The following is a 12,274-nucleotide window of genomic DNA, read 5'->3' as shown; positions in this document are numbered from 1 at the left end:
AGTAGAATGTGAGTGCTATGAGGGAGGCACTATATCTATTCTGTTTATTGCTGGATTCTTAGACGTAGCATGTAATATCTGGAACTGGCATTTAATAAGTTTTTGCTAAATGAGTGAATGAGTGAATTAATGGTAGTAAATATTCATATTAACATTTTTCCGAAAAGAAAAAAGATAAATATAAGCAGCTGTATCTCATATGTCTTCCTCAAAAAGGCCCAGGATCTACTGCCAGCAGAAAAAAAAATTGTGTATCGGGGTTCAGCATTGGGAATTAAACTGTATTCTTTCATTGCTCTTCCCCTCATCCTTGCCTATTAGTCATGCCAAGATTGTGTAGGTATGTGTTTATTAATCTTAAAAAAAAATAGGCTGGGCGTGGTGGCTCACGCCTATAATCCCAGCACTTTGGGAGGCCGAGGTGGGCGGATCACGAGGTCAAGAGATCGAGACCATCCTGGCTGACATGGTGAAACCCCATCTCTACTAAAAATACAAAAATTAGCTGGGTGTGGTGGCACACACCTGTAGTCTCAGCTACTCAGGAGGCTGAAGCAGGAGAATTGCTTGAACCCAGGAGGCAGAGGTTGCAGTGAGCCGAGATCAGGCCACTGCACTCCAGTCTGGGCGACTGAGTGAGACTCCACGTATCCAAAAAAAAAAAAAAAAAAAAAAAAAAAAATAGGCTGGGCACAGTGGCTCACGCCTGTAATCCCAGCACTTTGGGAGGCTGCGGTGGGCGGATCACAAGGTCAGGAGATTGAGACCATACTGGCTAACACGGTGAAACCCCGTCTCTACTAAAAAATACAAAAAATTAGCTGGGCATGGTGGCGGGTGCCTTTAGTCCCAGCTACTCGGGAGGCTGAGGCAGGAGAATGACGTGAACCCAGGAGGCGGAGCTTGCAGTGAGCCGAGATTAGGCCACCACACTCCAGCCTGGGCGACAAAGCAAGACTCCGTCCTAAATAAATAAATAAATAAATAAATAAATAAATAAATAAATAAATAAAATAAAACTGCCCCCCACCAGCCTGCTAGGCCCTTGAGCTTCCACTTTCCTGCCTTTTCAGTTACTGCTAAGCTCCACAGCACTCCTATCACCAGTGCTTGTTTTTGTTTTTTGTTTTTTCTTCAATTATTGGTTGCAGTTTTATTTTGAAAAGAATGCTATAATTAATGTGGTTTTTGTTTCTCATGTTTATATTAAAAGAAAAGCTAACAAATTATATTTTAATTAAAATATGTCTAGTATGTCTGAAACGCTTCTATCACACAGCATTACATATCTGCCTAACTTAAATGTTTTAAGTCTGTCCTCATATGTCTTTTTTTCCCTTCCAACACTTATTTTGGGTTTGGGGGGCACATACGCAGGCTTGTTACACAGGTAAACTGCATGTTGTGGGGGTTTGGTGTACAGATGGTTTCATCAGCAAGGTAATGAGCATAGTACCTGCCAGGTAGGTTTTTGATCCTCACCCTCCTCCTGCCCTCCACCCTCAAGTAGGCCCCAGTGTGTATCATTCCCTCCTTTGTGTCCATGGGTACTCAATATTTAGCTCAGGAGCGCTTGTTTTAATGCCATGCAGTCTAGCTAGTACTTCTCACCATTCTATGACAATGAAATCTCAGACAGTCACTGAGTAGAATGACCTCTACTCCTCATTTTTCTCTGCTCTAGGTATTTAACATTCTTGATTCTTCTTTGAGGGAAAACCCTTATCCCTTGACTTTTCTATGATATTACAGTATCCTGTTTCAACTATTTCTCTTACCACTCTCTTGCTGCCTCATTTTTGTCTTCTCCTCTTGTTCACCAAATTCAGCCTCTTCCAATGCTCTATCCTCAGCTGGCTTATCTCCTTTACTCTCTAGCTAGTTCATCAAGTCTCAAATACTGACAGTGAACTCCCAGACACCAGTTCTTGGCTGAACCTCTGTGTTGAGCTGTGCTCTGGTTTCACCTTTGCATAAACGGATCTCACACTGAATAAACCAATAATAACAGTGTCATCTCTCCAAACCAGTTTCTTTTCCTAAATATCTCACATCTAGTAATAATACTACTGTTATTTCTTCTGAATAGTTTGTCTCTTCCACATTTCTTCTCATGTCTGAAGAGACGCTAACACCTACGATTTTAGAATTCAAGACCATACAGTACATGCTCAGACTATCTGTCCAGGCCTACCTTTCACTATCCTCATAAAGAAAATCTGTATTTCAAGGAAACTAGAGTCTTAACATTACCTTTGAACGCTAGAGACATCCTGTCATTCCAAGGTGCTACTAATATTGTCCTCATTGCCTAAACACCCTTTTCCTGACTGTCATTTTTTGAAGAATAATAGACTGAATAACAGAGTATCTGTCAAGTCTCAGCATAGGCACCATCATCTTCTAAGGCCCTCCCTGGGTCTTTCACCCACCTTAATCACAAAGCCTCCCTGTCTCTTCTGAGACTCCTTGGAGTCCTTTTGCTTGTCTCCCTACTCAAGTGCATCTTCCTAGAGAACAAGTGTTCATAACTTTAGATCACAAATGGTATCATACCTGGAGCCGGTAACAGTTAGATGCTCAATGAATAAATAAATACATGTTGAGTATTAGAACTAGAAAAAAGTAAAAAATCACAATTTAAAATAAAATCTGATTTAAACTGCATATGTAACCAACATCAGAGAACCTAAATATATAAATCAAATATGAACAGATCTGCAGTATGAGATAGACTGCAATACAATAATAGTAGGGGACTACAATATTCCACTTTCAACAATGAATAGATCATCTGGACAGACAAGAGAGAAACAGTAGACTTGAACACCTTAGGCCAAACAGACCTGATGGACATAGACAGACTATTTCATCCAATAGCAGAATGCAGATTTTTCTCAAGTGCAAATGAAACATTCTCCAAAACAGATCATGTGTTAGGCCAGTGATATGGTTTGGCTGTGTCCTCACCCAAATGTCATCTTGAATTCTCATGTATTGTAGGAGGGACTCAGTGGGAGGTAATTGAATCATGGGGGCAGGTCTTTCCCATGCAGTTCTCATGATTGTGAACAAGTCTTGCAAGATCTGATAGTTTTAAAAAGGGGAGTTTGCAGGCACATGCTCTCTTCTCTTGTCTGCCGCTATGGAAGACGTGCCTTTCACCTTCTGCCATGATTTTGAGGCCTCCCCAGCCACATGGAACTGTAAGTCCAATAAACCTCTTTCTTTTGTAAATTGCCCAATCTTAGATATATCTTTATCAGCAACATGAAAAGAAACTAATACAATAAACTGGCTCCAGTAGGGTGGGGTGCTGCTGAAAATATACCTGAAAATGTGGAAGCAACTTTGGAACTGGGTAACAGGCAGAGGTTGTAACAGTTTGGAGGGCTCAAAAGAAGACGGGAAAATGCCCAGGCAGAAGTTTGCTGTAGCGGCAGTATCCTCATGGAGAACCTCTGCTATGGCAGTGCAGAAAGAAAATGTGGGGTCAGGGCCCCACACACAAAGGGAAAGTTTGGAACTTCCTAGAGACTTGAATGGCTTTGACCCAAATGCTGACAATGACTTGGACAATGAAATCCAGGCTGAGGTGGTCTCAGATGGAGATGAAAAACTTGTTGGGAACTGGAGCAAAGGTGACTCTTTTTATGTTTGAGCAAAGAGACTGGCAGCATTTTTCCCCTGCCCTAGAGATTTGTGGCACTGTGAACTTGAGAGAGAAAATTTAGGGTATCTGCAGAAAAAATTTCTAAGCAACAAAGCATTCAAGAAGTGACTTGTGTGCTGTTAAAGGCATTCAGTTTTATAAGGGAAGCAGAGTACAGAAGTTCAGAAAATTTGCAGCCTGACAATGTGATAAAAAAGGAAATCCCATTTTCTGAGGAGAAATTCAAGCTGACTGAAGAAATTTGCAAAAGTAACCAGGAGCTGAATGTCAATCCCCAAGGCAATGGAGAAAATGTGTCCAGGGCATCAGAGACCTTTACGGCAGGCCCTCCCATCACAGGCCGGGAGGCCTAGGAGGAAAAAGGGGTTTCCTGGGGCCCAGGGTTCCCGTGCTGTGTGCAGCCTAGAGACTTGGTGCCCTGTGTCCCAGCCACTCCAGCCATGGCTGAAAGGGGCTAACATAGAGCTCAGTATGTGGCTTCAGAGAATGCAAACCTCAAGCATTGGCAGCTTCCAAGTGGTGTTGATCCTGCCAGTGCACAGAAGTCAAGAATTGAGGTTTGGAAACCTTTGCATAGATTTCACAAGATGTATGGAAATGCCTGGATGCCCAGGCAGAAGTTTGCTGTCAGGGCAGAATCCTCAAGGAGAACCTCTGCTATGACAGAGCAGAAAGAAAATGTGGGGTCAGGGCCCCCACACAAAGTCCCTACTGGGGCACCACCTAGTGAAGCCATGAGAAGAGGGCCACTGTCTTCCAGATCCCAGAATGGTAGATCCACTGACAGCTTGCACTATACCCCTGGAAAAGCCACAGACCCTCAACACCAGCCTATGAAAGCAGGTGGGAGGGAGGCTGTATCCTGCAAAGCCACAAGGGTGGAGCTGCCCAAGACTGTGGCAACCCACCTCTTGCATCAGCATGACCTGGATGTGAGACATGGAGTCAAAGGAGATCATTCTGGAGCTTTAAGATTTGACTGCCCTGCTGGATTTCAGACTTGCATGAGGCCTGTAGCCCCTCTGTTTTGGCCCATTTTTCCCATTTGGAATGGCTGTATTTACCCAATAGCTGTATCCCCATTTTATCTAGGAAGTAACTTGCTTTTGATTTTACAGGCTTATAGGTGGAAGGGACTTGCCTTGTCTTGGATGAGACTTTGAACTGTGGACTCTTGAGTTAATGCTGAAATGAGTTAAGACTTTGGGGGACTGTTGGGAAGGCAAGATTGGTTTTGAGATGTGAGGACATGATTTGGGAGGGGCCAGGGCAGAATGATATGGTTTGGCTGTCTCCCTACCCAAATCTCATCTTGAATTCCCATATGTTGTGGGAGGGACCCAGGGGGAGGTAACTGAATCATGGGGGCAGGCCCTTCCCATGCTGTTCTCCTGACTGTGAAGAAGTCTCAAGAGACCTGATGGTTTTAGAAAGGTAAGGTTGCCTGCACAGCTTTCTTCTCTTGTCTGCTGCCATGTGAGACATGCCTTTCACCCTCCACCACGATTGGGAAGCCTCCCTAGCCACATGGAACTGTAAGTCCAATAAACCTCTTTCTTTTGTAAATTGCCCAGTCCTGGGTATGTCTTTATCAACAGAATGAAAACGGACTAATACAGCCACAAAACAAGTCTTAACAAATTTAAGAGAAAAAAGAATGAAAAGCAGTAAAGATTATCTACAAGATAAATAACATTAAAAACTTTTGAAAACCTGAGAAAGATATAAATATCCAGGTACAAGAAGGTCAGAGAACACCAAATAGAATGGACCCAAATAATACTACTCCAAGTCATATAATAATCAAACTCTCAAAGGTCAAGGACAGATAGAGAATCCTAAAGCAACAAAAGAAAAGAAGCAAATAAGATATAAAGGAGCTCCAATTTGACAAGAGACATCTCAACAGAAAGAATACAGGCCAGTAGAGTGGAATGACATTTTCAAAGTGCTAAATGTAACAAAAAAACAACCCTGCTAACCAAGAATACTGTGTCCAGAAAACTTATCCTTCAAATATGAAGGAGAGATTAAAGTCTTTTCCGCAACAAACAAAAGCTGAGCTAATTCACTACCACCCGACCAGTTTTATACAAAATGCTAAAGGAAATTCTTCAATTTGAAATAGAAAAACACTGACATTAAACAGTTTATTTAAAGTCATAAAACCCACTGGTAGAATTAAATACATGAATGAACACAGGATATTCTAGTACTACAACTATGGTGTGTAATCCACTCATACCTCTAGCATGAAGCCCAAAAGACAAATCTATCAAAAACAATAGCTACAGCAAACTGTTAAGAGGTAGATGATATAAAAATATGCAAATTGAGACAACTAAAGCTCAAAATGTGGGGTAAGGGGAAGGAATGGAGTTTCTTCTTTTTTCCTTAGTTTTTTTTTTTTCTTTGTGATCTAACAGAAGTTGTCATCTCTTTAAAATAACTTGTTATATTTTTTCTAAGCCTCGTGGTAACCACAATGCAAAAACCTATGAAAGATTCACTAAAAATAAAAAGCAATGAATTAAAACATACCACCAGAGAAAATCACTTAACCATAAAGGAAAACAGTAAGAAAGTAAAAAAGAGGAATTACAAAGCAACGAGAAGATCAGTAACAAAATGGCAGTAGTAAGTCCTTAATAACACTGACCATAAATGGACTCAATTCTCCAATTAAATGCATAAAGTGGCTGAACAGCTAAAGAAATATAACAGAACTTTACAGTGCCTACAAGAAGCCCACTTCACCTATAAAGACACACATAGACTGAAAGTGAAAGAGTGGAAAATGATATACCATGCACCTAGAAATCAAAAAAGAGTAGGAGTAGCTATACTTAGATCAGATAAAATACATTACAATCAAGACTGTAAAAAGAGACAAAGAAGGTGACTACATAATGATAAAGGAATCAATTAGGCAAGAGAATATAATAATTACAAATATTAAATATCTGTGCACCCAACACCTAAACTCCCAAGTACATAAAACAGACTTTAATAGACCTAAAGGGATAAAGGGAAAGATAGACTGCAACACAATAATAGTACAGGACTTCAACACCCCATTCTCAGTAATGGACAGATCTTTCAGATTTCAAAAACCAACAAAGAAACATCAAACTACACACTAGACCTAGTAGGCCTGTCTGACACAGAGCATTCTGCCCAACTGCTGCAGAATACACATTCTTTTTGTCAGCACATGGATCCTCCAGAATAGATTATATCTTAGGGCACAAAACAAGTTCCAAAAAATTCTAAAAAGCAGAAATCATATTGAGTACCTTTTCTGATTACAATGAAATAAAACTAGAAATCGTAACAAGAGGAACCTTAGAAATATCACAAACACATGGAAATTAAACAACATGCTCCTAACCAACCAATAAATCAATGAAGAAATTAAGAAGGAAATGTAAAAATTTTCACTCTTCATATTCAATATAGTACTAAAAGTCCTGGTCAGAGCAAATAGGCAAGAGAAAGAAATAAAAGGCATTCAAATTGGAAGGTAGAAGTCAAATTAGCCTTATTCTCAGATTACACAATCTTGTACCTAGAAAAACCTGAAGATTCCACCAAAAAAAAACTGTTAGAATTGATAAACAAGTTTAGGAAAGTTGCAGGATATAAAGCAGACATACAAAAAACAGTTGCATTTATATGTACCAGCAAAAAACATTTGAAGAAAGAAATCAAGAAGACAATCACATTTACAGTAGCTACAAATAATATCAAATACATAAAAATCAAATTAACCAAAGAAGTGAAAGATGAAAAGTGAAAGTTTGTACATGAGAAACATTATGAAACACTAATGAAAGAAACTGAAGGCACATGCAAAAAACAGAAAGATATTCCATGCTCATGGATTGGAAGAGTATTGTTAAAATGACAATACTACCAAAGCAATGTCTAAATTCAATGCAATCTCTATCAAAGTACCAATGACTTTTTTTCCACAGAAATAGAAAAAGTTTCAAAATTTATATGGAATCATAGAAGACCCTGAATAGTCAAAGCAATCCTGAGCAAAAAGAACAAAACTAGAGGCATCAAACTACCTGTCTTTGAAATTTACTACAAAGCTGTAGTAGCCAGATCAGAATAGTACTGGCATAATAACAGACACAGAGACCAGTGGAACAGAATAGAGACCCAAGATATAAACCCATACATTTACAACCAATTAATCTTCAACAAAAGTGCCAAGAATATACAATTGGTGAAAGGACGGTATTTTTGATAAATGGTGCTGGGAAAACTGGATAACCATATGCAGAAGAATGAAACTAGATTCCTATCTCTCAATGTAAACAAAAATCAAAACAAAATGGATTAAGAGTTGAATCTAAGACCTGAAACTATAAAACTACTAGAAGAAAACACTGGAGAAATGCTCCAGGACACTGGTGTGGGCAAAGGTTTTTTTGTGTGTGTGTAAGACTTCAAAAGGCCAGGCAACAAAAGCAAAACTGGACAAATAGGATCATGCCAAAACAAAATGCTTCTGCACAGCAATAGAAACAATTAACGAAGTGAAGAAGCAACCTACAGAATGGGAGAAAATATTTGCAAACTACTCATCTGATAAGGGATTAATAACTAGAATACATACGAAATTCAAACAACCCAGTGGCAAAACAAAACAAAACAAAACAAAAACCCAATCTGATTTAAAAATGGGCAAAAAATTTGAATAGACATTTCTCAAAAGAAGACATACAGGCTGGGCTCGGTGACTCACACCTGTAATCTCAGCACTTTGGGAGGCTGAGGCAGGCAGATCACGAGGTCAGGAGATCAAGACCATCCTGGCTAACACAGTGAAACCCCGTCTCTACTAAAAATACAAAAAATTAGCCAGGCATGGTGGCCGGTGCCTGTAGTCCCAGCTACGCAGGAGGCTGAGGCAGGAGAATGGTGTGAACCCGGAAGGCAGAGCTTGCAGTAAGCCGAGATCACACTACTGCACTCCAGCCTGGGCGACAGAGCGAGACTCCGTCTCAAAAAAAAAGACATATAAATGGCCAACAGTTATATGAAAAAAAATGCTCAGCATCACTAATCATCAGAGAAATGCAAATCATAATACAATGAGATCTGATCTCACCCCGGTTAAATGGCTTTTACCAAAAAGATAAGCAACAATGGATGCTGCTGGCAAGGATGTGGAGAAAGGGAAACACTTTCACACTGTTGGTAGAAATGTAAATTAGTATAGCTACGATGGAGAACAGTATGGAGAGTTTTCAAAGAACTAAAAATATAATCCAGCAATTCCACTACTAGGTATCTACACAAAAGAAAGAAAATCAATATGTTGAAAAAACATCTGCATTTCTACGTTTTTTGCAGTACTAATTTATAATAGCCAAAGTATAGAATTAACCTCAGTGCCCACTAGCAGATTCAAGAGTGGTATATACAATAGAATACTATTCAGCCATAAAAATAATAATGAAGTCATGTCATTTGCAGCAATGTGGATGGAAATTATGTTAAGTGAAATAAGGCAAGTATAGAAAGACAAATATCACATATTCCCACTCATATGTGGGAACGTTTTTTAAAAAGTGGATCTCATAAGACCCACTGTTAGATAGATCAGTAGGGTGGCTACAGTTTACAATAATCTATTGTGTATTTCAAAAGAGCTAGAAGAGAAAAATTCCAATAGTTTTAGCACAAAGAAAAGACAAATATTAAAATGATGGCCATCCCAATTACACTGATTTGATCTTTATGTTTTATATGAATATATTAAATTATCACATGTACCTCCAAATTATGTACATCTCTTATGCATCAATATGAAAAAACATAAATGTTTTCTAAGTCTGCCAGATAATCTTAGATAAAAACTTAAGCAGATCAAAAATAACATCAAGTATTTTTCCAATCACAGTAACTCACAAATACATGAAAATTAATAACATGCTCCTGAACAACCAATGAGTCAAAGAAGAAATCAAGAGAGAAATTTTTAAATATATTGACACAAATGAAAACAGAAACACAACATACTAAAACTTATGGAATGCAGCAAAACCAGTTATAAGAGGGAAGTTTTTAGCAATGAATGCTTACAACAACAAGAAAATCTCAAATAAACAACTTAATGCTAACCCTTCAGGAACTAGAAAAAGAAGAACAAACTAAGCCCACAATCAATAGTAGGAAAAAATGATAAACATCAGAGCAGTAATCAATGAAATAGAGACGACAAAGACAACAAAAAGACCAATGGAATGAAGAATTGGTTTTTTGAATAGTAAACAAAATCAACAAACCTTTAGCCAGACCAAGGAAAAAAGGGAGATAACTCAAAATCAGAAATGAAAGAAGAGTTATTACAACTGATACAACACAAATGCAAAGGATCATAAGAGACTACTATGAACAGTTATACGCCAACAAATTGAAATGGTTAAGTTCCTAGAAACACACAATCTACAAAGTCTGTATCAAGAAGAAATAAAAGGTCTGAACAGATGAGTAAAGACACTGATTTGATACTAAAATATTTCCCCTCAAAAGAAAGGCCTAGGACAGAAGGGCTTCATGGTGGAATTCTGCCAAACATTTAAAGAAGAACTAATACTAATCCTTCTCAAACTCTTCCAAAAAAACTTAAGGAGAAATACTTGCAAACTCACTTTATCAGGCCATCATTATCCTGATACCAAAGCCAAACAAACACTCCACAAGAAAAGAAAATTAGAAGCTAATATCCCTGATGAACATACGTTTAAAAAATCCTCAGCAAAATACTAGCAAACTGATTTTAACAGTACACTAAAAAGGATCATTCACCATGATCCATGGGATTTATCTCAGGAATGCAAGGAGATGCAAATCAATCAATGGGATATACCATATTTAAAAGGACAAAATGATATGAACATCTGAATATATGCAGAAAAGGCATTTGATGAAATTCAACATCACTTCATGATTAAAAACTCCCAACAAATCTGGCATAGAAAGAATGTACTTCAGCACAATAAAGGCTGAACATGAAAAGCACACAGCTAATACACTCAACGGCAAAGAATGGAAAGCTTTCCATCTAAGGGCAGGAATAAGAGAAGGTTGCCCACTCTCATGCTTCTATTCAATACAGTACTGGAAGTTCTAGCCAGAGCAATCAGACAAGAAATAAAAAGCACTCATATAGGAAAGGAAAAAGTGAAATTGTGTCTGTTTGCTGAAGACATAAGCTTCTATTTAGAAAATCCTAAAAGCTCCATCCTAAAACTGTTAGAACTAATAAATGAATTCAGCAAACTTGTAAGGCACAAAATTAACACACAAAAATCAGCATTCTTTTATACTAACAACAAACTATCTGAAAAAGAAATTAAGAAATCAATCCCATTCATGATAGTATCAAACAATAAAATACTTAAGAGTAAATATAACCAAAGGAGGTGAAGTATCTGTATACTAAAAACTACAAAACATTGATGAAAAAAATGTAGATAGTAGAAATAAATGGAAAGGTATTCAATATTTAAAGTTATCCCAGTATTTAATATTGTTAAAATGTTCATACTACCTGCTATTTATTGTACTACCTGCTATTGTGTCTCAAAGCTCATGTGTTGCAAACTTAACCAACAATGCAACAGTGTTTGAGGTGGGACCTTTAAGAGATATTGTGAGGACTCTGCATGGATTGGGAGAAAATATTTGCAAACCATAGATATAATAAGGGGCTAATTTCCAAAATATATAAGAAACTCAAAAGCAAAAAACCAAGTAACCTAATCAAAAAAAACGGGCAAAGGACCCAAACAGATACTCTCAAAAGGTTACTTATAAATGACCAACAGATATTTGAAAAAATGTTCATCATCCACGATCATCAGGGTAATGCAAATTTAACACAGTAAGATATCACTTCACACCTGTTAGAATGGCTATTATCAAAAAGACAAAAGATAAGTGTAGGTGAGAGTGTAGAGAAAAGGGAACCCTTTTGCACTGTTGGTAGGAATATAAATTAATACAGCTATTACAGCAAACAGGATGGAGGCTCCTCAGAAAACTCAAAATAGACTTACATATGATTTGACAATCCCACTTCTGGGTATATACCCAAAGGAAATGAAATCAGTAGCCTGAAGACATATCTGTACTCTCATGTTCATTGCAGCCTTATTCACAGTAGCTAAGATATGAAAGCCACCTAGGTGTCCATTGTGAGATGAATGGATAAAGAACATGTGGTATATAAATACAATGGAATAACACCCAGCCTTTAAAAGGAAGAAAATCCTGATTTGCAACAACATGGATGACCCTAAAGGACATTATGCTAAGCAAAGTAAGCAGGAACAAAAGGACAAATAATGCATGATGTCACTTATACACGAAATCTAAAAAAGTTGAACTCATAGAGAGTAGAATGATGGTTACCAGAGCCTGGGGGAGGGGGAAAGAGGAGCTGTTGATCAAAGGGTACAAATTTTCAGTTAGACAGGAGGAATAAGCTTTAGTGATCTATTGCACAGTTGGTGACTATAATAAATAATAACACATTGTATGTTTCAAAATTCCTAAAGGAGATTTTAAGTGTTTCAC

The 12,274-nt window shown here is 38.0% G+C and overlaps 1 protein-coding gene across 1 annotated transcript in view; it reads right to left on the bottom strand.

Moving 5' to 3' along the window:
• DNAH11 (dynein axonemal heavy chain 11) overlaps positions 1–12,274 on the bottom strand; it is a 417,881-nt gene that overhangs the window by 319,272 nt on the left and 86,335 nt on the right. The window lies entirely within an intron of this gene.

The sequence above is a fragment of the Rhinopithecus roxellana genome, chromosome 6 (genome assembly GCF_007565055.1).
Source record: "Rhinopithecus roxellana isolate Shanxi Qingling chromosome 6, ASM756505v1, whole genome shotgun sequence".
Lineage (NCBI taxonomy): Eukaryota > Metazoa > Chordata > Mammalia > Primates > Cercopithecidae > Rhinopithecus > Rhinopithecus roxellana.
The sequence above is the reverse complement of the archived record's forward strand: the minus strand, read 5'-3'. Positions and strand labels throughout refer to the sequence as shown.